Source organism: Physeter macrocephalus, chromosome 7 (genome assembly GCF_002837175.3).
Source record: "Physeter macrocephalus isolate SW-GA chromosome 7, ASM283717v5, whole genome shotgun sequence".
Lineage (NCBI taxonomy): Eukaryota > Metazoa > Chordata > Mammalia > Artiodactyla > Physeteridae > Physeter > Physeter macrocephalus.
This window is the reverse complement of record NC_041220.1, coordinates 141885656-141893906: the sequence shown is the minus strand read 5'-3', so window position 1 is coordinate 141893906 and position 8251 is coordinate 141885656.

The window sequence follows — 8251 nt, the reverse complement described above, 5'->3', positions numbered from 1 at the left end:
CCGCGAGTAGATGATGGGGGCTTTGGGGGTGGATAACTCCAAGATGCCTCTCATCACATGTTGATTTTTAAAGCGCGATATTTTCTAGGAAACACCGGCAAAGCAAAGAAAGGTAAAGCACCTGAGTGCTTGAAAAAAAAAAAAAAAGCTGGGAAATAACATTTGTAGATATAGAACAGCCCGGCTTTCTGACTTCCAGAATTGCTACTTGCTAAGTCAGCGGGGTTTCAACCTTTTTGGTTTCAGTTTCCCAGGTATGGAGACTCAGTGATACCCCCATTTTCAAGGGGCCGACAAGGGGTGCTGTCAGCCCCTTCAAAGAGACTATATTCGGGACGTGGTTGGCCTGGGACCTGGCACGTAGTAAGTGCTCAATAAACGTGAGTTTCCCCTCTCTTCCCTGTAAGCCCCACCTCTGATAGATGAAAGATTTGCATTAGATTATCTCAAAGTCCCCAAATTCTAAGAATCCAGGTGGAAAAAGTTCTGCTTAGACTTGATCTCCAAGTTATTTTCCTATTTATCTTAGTGGAAAATATTACAAAAATGCCTTACCTTTCATTCACTCACTTATTAAAAAAACACACACGCGCACACACACATCAGGGGCTTACTGTGAGCCAGGTACTATTCAATTTTGGTTCACTGGCCCTTTCTAGCAAAGCCATGAAGCTGGCAGGGCAGCTGATACAATGACAAGAGGCACTGAAAGCCCTGAGGCCATATGGCAAATGGGTGGGGGGCAAAGATGGGCCATCCCCTACTTGAGCACCCCATGCTTGTATTGGGTTGGCCAAAAAAGGTCTTTCGGGTCTTATGGAAAAACCCGAACGAACGTTTTGGCCAGCCCAATACTTCCCGCTGGGACAGCACACTGTAGAGAGGGCTGTGACAGAAAACCGACATGACATGCAGGGGGTTCCAAGTGCTTTTCACCGTGCTGATGCTTTAGCAGAGTATCTCATTTTCCTCCATCAGCCCCCCAACAGGGAGTTCTAAATACCCGTCCCTGTGTTTCACAGACAAGAAACTGAGGCTTGGAGCTCTCCAGGTCCACGCCTAAGTCCAGCGGAGACGCACGCGATTTTCTCCAGTCCTTTCCCCTCGATGAGAATGCCCCCCCTTCCCCAAGGGGGGCTCTAGCCGAGTGAGCACATGCTACAGGACCCTGCCCATCTGGCCACAGCTGGCCGTGCCAGGCCTGGACACTGGCCCTCGGTGAGTGTGTCATAGTCTCTTTCCTGCCCACCCGGAACTAGGTCTGGAGAAGCTGGCCGAGCGGGTCCCTGAGCTGCTCCGTGACATGGACACGTGGTCCAAGGCTGCCGTGTTGGGCGGGGCATCTGTGGAGCAGGCCGAGAGTGCCCGGATGCAGGGGCCAGCGGGGGAAGAGCTAGTCCCCCAACAGGAGGAGGGAGGAGCCGCCGTTTGATGAGGGAGAGAGAGCGGACGGGTCCCACCCAGCTTTCCAAGCCCCGGCCCGCACGCCACGATGCTCGCCCTCCAGGGCTGTCTGCCCGTGGGTTCAGGAGCGCGTCTGACGTCCTACTGTACTTAAGTCAACTAGAGTCAGTTTGTTTTGCAACCCGCAGAGCCCTAACTAGGACACGACGTTGTGGCTCCATGGTTCAACCTCGGCTCTATCTGCTCCCAGACGCTGCAGGATTACACATCAGGAGAGAGACAGAGAGAGAAGGCGGGGTCACAGAGGTGCATCCTGGCTTTGGCCGTGGCCTCAGGGTGGGTGGCGTGTCTGCCTCCTTTCCCTCCCCGGTGCCCAGTATCCTATGTGTCCATCTTCAGAGTTCCCTGATTTCACACCTGCTAAGTGACAAGTCCAAGTTGTGATAAGCCTGTCATTATGTGGTCCCTCCCATGCGCCCCTGTGACTGCCTGGCAAGGCTCGTCCTCCCTCAATCGCAGGGACAGGCATCAGCAAACCCAGACCAGCTCTCACGTCCTGCCCTGCTCTGCGCAGGATTCAGTGCTGGCCCAGACCTCGGAGCTTCCCACCCGGGTCAGAGCTGGGATCCAGATGCCCACATGCCCTCACCCCTCCACGCTGGGGCTGCCCACCTGACCATGTGTCACTCTCCAGCTTGCACACTTCCTCACCACCTTGGGATCAACTCCAACTCCCTCCACTGGAATGCAGGCCTCTCTTAACGTGACCCCAACCTGACATTCAGGCCCTACCTCCTTCAGCCACCACCACGCCCAAACAGCACACCAACCACCGGCCCAGCATTTTCCAGCCTCCCTGCCCCTGCATGTTTTGTTTTCTGTTTTCAAAGATGATGTCCTCCAGGTTGGCCTGGAAAACTCCTACACATCCCCCAAAACCCTTCTCAAATGTCACCTCCTCTTTGTGGTTCTCTCTGAAGCTCCCCAGCACACAATCCAGGCCAATATCGATTGCTCTTTCATCTTTTCTACGACGTCTCACTCTAAAGCACAGTGACAGTGCATAAGACTTCTTGGCATGTGTGTCACCCCTTCACTAGACTGTGAGCTCCTGGAGGACCGAGGACAAGTCTCTTGTCCGTGTTGGGATTCCCTAGGCCTAGCGAGCCCCGGAATGTCACAGGCACTCCAAAAGTGCTGTCTGAACTAGATTAAATTACTCTGTGGTCTCCTGCCCAGCAGATAACTTTGAGCTTTGTTACCCCAGGGCTGGCTTTAAATTAGCTGAGGTGATCACTACATCAGCCTCCACAGTCCCAGGAAAGCCTCAGGGCAGGAAGAGAAGACAAGGTCCAAAGCCCGAGTCCTGGGTCCAGCACGCCTTTTCCAGGAAGGGAGGGGGCCGGGGCAGAGCATGTGGTTTGGGGGTTACCTCCCTGCCCACCTCCCCCCAGCACGCGCTTCACCCCCGATCTCATGGTTTCACCGTCCTCCCCGCTCCAGTAGCCCCCTGGCAAGGCCATCTCTGACTCTGTGACACGGCAAAGGTGGGGCAGCGTCTTCTATCCAACACGAAGCGAATCAGACCCAGCATCCAAGAATACCAAACAACAGGTTCTAACCAAGCCGACCCATTTCTGAGACCACCCCTCCCCCGACAAAGATGGGGAGCTGACTCGGCCTGCTGGGCGGGATGGTACCAATACTTACTTACCCACGTGGTGTGACCAGCCCAGGCCACCGGCCTCGGACCCCGTGAACAGGGCGGCCCCCTCCCAGCACACACCACCGAACACTTTGCAATCCCACCTGGGCGAATTCTCGATGGAGGACCTCCAGCAAGTCTTTCTAACAGGACGGGGTTTGGGGGTAGCGTTGGGAGTGCATTCCATTGAGGAAAAGTAGGCCGGGCCGGCCTCACTGCCTGCCCCTCGCATCGGGGTGAGGGGGTTGGCACAATGTAGTTCAATAACGGCCACATGTCGGGAAGAAGCTGGGTTCCTGGTAGAGGCGCCGACCCAGGAGAGAGTGCCCGCGACAGCTCGGCCTCTGCAACAAGCCAGGCTGCTGCAGCCAAGAGCCACACGCTGGGGCTTCAAACGACACACATTTATCCCCTCATGGTCTGGGGCCGCAAGTCTATCAAGGTGTCCCCAGGGCCACTCTCCCCCCGGAGGCTCCAGGGGAGGGTCCTTCCTGCCTCCCCCAGATGCTGGCGGTCCTTGGCTTGCAGACGCGCCCGTCCAACCTGCCTCCGTTGGCCCCTGGCCTCAGCCTCCGGGTCTCCTCTGTGTGCCTCTCCCCTTCTTGTCAGGACCCCAGTCACTGGGCTCAGGGCCCACCCCGCTCCAGAGGGGTCCCATCTAAGTTCCCTCTGCAAGGACCCCATTTCCCAATACGGTCACGTTTGGAGGTCCTGGGTGGGCAGGAATCTGGGGGGAAACTATCTACCCTAGTGCAACGAGCAAAGTGCGTTCTTAGCAGGGAAGGAGGTCTGAACAGAAGCTGGCGGAGGAGAAAGAGGAGGGACCCAGCAAGGCTCCCGGGCGCGGCTGGGTGACACGGCTGCTGGCACTCCTCCGTCTTCTCTGTGCACACCCTTCTCCCTTCGGACGGTCTTTAACGCTGGCCAGGGCTCTGTCCGCCCGGGGCACCCACTCTATTTTCCCACAAAGACCCAAGTATCCCCACAGCACTTTCCCCGCCGCAGGGGCTCGGAAGGCCCTTCCCTTAAGGTTCCAGAGAAGCACCTGAACCGTGGCCCCAAGTTAACTTTCCCATGTTGAAACCCAGCATCTCAGCGGCCCCCGTGGGCTCAGGGGTGGGTCCTGACCGGGCCGGCCGTGGCGACGGGAACGCACATTCAGGACCGCCCTCAGGTCCCCCCACCTCCCCAGACCTTCGGGCTCTGGGGACGCCGGCCCCGACTCTGCATCTCTCACCTCGCCAGGTCCCCCGCGCCGCCCGGGCCTCCAGCACCGCGGCCTCACAGAACCGCCATGCCTGGCGTTGTCCCTCCCCGACCACAGAGCCCACCCGCCTGGCACGCGTTCTGTGCCCTCGCTCCCCCGTGCGCTGTGATGTCCCCAGGGGAGGGGACGGCAGGATGAGGTCTGGGTGCAGTGAGGACCCCCGTGTGCTGACCAAAATGAATGGAATCACCACGGCGGGGGTAGACTCTTCTCGAGGTCGCGGACGCGCTGGGCTCCGCGCTCGTCCCTGCAGACGCAGCTCCAGGGATGGGATGGGAGCTCACGCCCCAGCTCACGGCTGAGCCTTGGCCAGACGGGCCCACGAACTGGTCCTCCGAGCCGGGGTCACAGGTGGCGGCCGGGACTCTCGGCATCCTCCCTGCGGCTGGATCACCAGGAGGGTCACAACAGCGGCGGTCTGCGCGCCCCTCTGAGCGCCAGCCTGCTCTGCGCCGGCGCACGCGGTCCCACGTTAACCGAGCAGCCACCGACAGACAGGGAAGCCGGGGCCCCAGCAGGCCACCGTCGGCCAGCACGTGGCCTCGCGGGGGGGTGGCCGATCCGTCCCCACGGCCCCGTGGCTGGGCCCGGCCTCAGAGCTTCGGGTCCCCGCCGGGTGGCTCTGGGTCCGCTGGGGCAGGCTGTCTCTCTTTTATGCAGCAGCTGTGGGGAGGGGGGCAGGCCCTCACCTGGGCTGGGCACCTAAAACACACCTGGCGTGTGCCCCTGCCCCCGCTGTCTCTTCTGTACCGGTCACAGGCAGCGGGGACCGCCAGGCCACTTCCTCCTGGTCACGTCCTGGCCGCCGGCCGAAGGGTCACCAGGCACCCACAGCCGGGAAGCCCTGTGGCGCACGCGCTGGGGGTGCGGCAGTGGCCGGAGTGGACCTGCCCCCCCGCAGGGAGAGGCCCTGACACGTGTGCTGCGGACCCGCCAGGTGCTTGGTCCTCACACGGGGCAGAGAACAGGACAGACCCAGGCCCTGCCTCCCGGGAAGGACAGGAGACACGCAATGAACAGCTAGATCACGGAGTCCAGAGGTGGCCGGTGCTGAGGAGGGGAAGGGACGGGTGATGAGTGGTGATGGGCAAGGATGGTAGCAGCTGGGCCGGGGATGCTGCTTTAAAGAAAAGGCGGCATGGAAGGCCTCACCCAGAAGGACATCTCAACACAGACCTCAAGGAGGCGGGGCAAGTCACGCGGAGCCGGAGCCGGGGGAAGGTCTCCTGGGCTGGTCGCAGCACCCAGGAGGAAGCCCTCCATGCAGAGTTTCCTTGGCCATCACCGAGTCTTTAACGATTTCTTTCTGCTTGTTACTCACATGTTACTCACATGTCACCGGGGCTCTTCTCAAACTGCCTCACTGAGCAGACATTCATGCCTCCACATTAATCAGGGCTCACAGGACAGGCTGACCTGCCGCCAAGGCCCTGAGCCTCTCACACGCAGGCTGCTTAGCAAGCTGCCCCTTCGCTGTGCCCCTGTACCCGTCCGCCTGAGGGCTAGAGGGCCATGGGGGCTGGGATTGGGGGCCTAAGGGCAGGGACGCGGGTCCCAGGGCTCGAGGTCACGTACACGGCTGCAGGCCGGCCTCCTCCACAGCTGACGCTGAATCTCTGCACCCCGTGCCATCTGGGAAGGGTGGTGGCTACGCCGTCTGCCGGGGGTGGGGGGACTCTGTGAGGAGGGGTACTGGGGCCTATGCCTCCACATTAATCAGGGCCCACAGAACAGGCTGACCTGCCGCCAAGGCCCTGAGCCTCTCACACGCAGGCTGCTTAGCAAGCTGCCCCTTCGCTGCGCCCCTGTACCCGTCCGCCTGAGGGCTAGAGGGCCCTGGGGGCTGGGACTGGGGGCCTAAGGGCAGGGACGCGGGTCCCAGGGCTCGAGGTCACGTACACGGCTGCAGGCCGGCCTCCTCCACAGCTGACGCTGAATCTCTGCACCCCGTGCCATCTGGGAAGGGTGGTGGCTACGCCCTCTGCCGGGGGTGGGGGGACTCTGTGAGGAGGGGTACTGGGGCCTCTCCGGCGTCCCGGATCAAAAGCCCCCTCCACCCGGTCATCCCCCGTCACTCCACCGTCACCCAAGGGAGGCAGGGGTGCTGCTGGCCTCATCCTCCCTGGGGTCCAGAACCACGCTTGGCTGAGCCCTCACCCAGCACGGACAAGGGATCTGCTTGCTTAGCGGCTCTGCTCTCCCTGCTGGGAGCCCTGGGCCGCCATCAGCCTGCGGGGCCGTAGGGTTCACCACCTGGCTCCCCTACGAGCTCCCCCATGGCCACCAGGACCACCCAGTTGCCTTTGCTCTGACTGACGCCCACCAGAGACTCATACAAAGACTATGTCTCATACAGACTCGCTCCCGAACACCAGTCCTGCCTCTGACCCAGCCGGCTGAACCCCTCCCCAGGGCCCAGAGGGGACCCTGAGGGCTGTTTCCAATCCCTGGTGGTCACTGATGGCCGTAAGGCCTCGGGCCGGGGGTGTCGGCCCCCCAGCTATGTCCCCAGCAGGGCCCTGGGGTTCTGGCGTGGCTAAAAGGAGACGGGTAAGTTCACAGCATCTTAGGGAATTCTTTTAGAGGCCAGGAGAGCCAAGCAGGTATGCGTCTCTCTGACCCAGCCCTAAGACAGGCTTTCTGAGCTGGCTACTTGAGGAAAACCTGCCCTTCCATTAAGGGAAGCGGACAATAGGCCAACGCCCGGGAATAGGATGTGAAGCCGTGACCAGGGTCACGGGGACAAGGGCAGGGCAGCGAAAGCTCAGAGTGGGTGCTGGATGGAGCTCTGCAGGGAGGGGCCGGGGGTGGGAGGAGGGGCCCGCCTGGGGGCCAGCATCCTGGCTTCTCTGGGGCATTCTCCACTTTGCCTTTTCCCAGGCCCATGTCCCCACTGCTTGCTGTCAGGGAAAGTGGCAGGCCACCTGTGACACTTCACTGTCAACTGGACCAGCGCACAGCCCCAGTGATTCTATCAAACATGCGTCCAGGCATTGCTGTGAAGGTATCGTTACCGACCAGGGTCCTTGGCCTCCTGTTTCAGTATTGTGTCAACGTGGTTCACTTCTATGGTCAGTGAGGAGATTATCCTTTACCTTGTGGAGGCCCCTTATCCAATCTGCTCAAGGTCTTAAGAGCAAGTTTCCCAAAAAAGAAATTCTGCTTCAGGACGGCACCATGAACTCCTGCCTGAGTGTCCAGGCTGCAGGGCTGCCCTACAGCTTTCTGACTCACTAATGCCCAGTTACAGGGACCAAGCCCTTAAAATAAATCTATCAACCTAGCTTTGCCTACGGGTGTAGCTATCTATCTATCTTTCTAGCTATCATCTATCTATCCATCCATCCATCCAGCTACCTATCTACCTGCCCATCCATCTCCTATTCCTTTTGTTTCTCTGGAGAGTCCTGGATGACACGCCGCCTGTGCCCCATCTACCTGCGGAGGCTCTCAGGAAAGAGGACCCACTGGACGCTCACCAGAGCCCGCCCTCAGCCCCCGCCTGCTCCCCACCGGGCGTTGGCACGGTGCCCTTCTGCAGTGCCTCGTTCACTCCTCCAGGCAGCCACAGAGCCCCTGATCCTAGCCACGGAGGCCAGGGTCCTTTGTCCTAGCCCCGTGTGAGGGGCAAGAACGTGAAAATGGCAGTGGCGCCCGGGGCCAGGGGCCCAGTCTCTCCTTCTGGTCAGTGTTTTCAGGTGCTGAGCCCCTGCCTGACCTCCCTGAGCAGCGGAGGAGAGTCAGTCACTGTACTGTTTTCCGAAAGCCGGGGCCAGGCCCGTAGCCACAGCACCGCAGTCCAAGCCTGAAGCTGGGTGTGTGTGTGTGTGTGTGTGTGTGTGTGTGTGTGCGCGCGCGTCTGTGTGTGTGTGTGT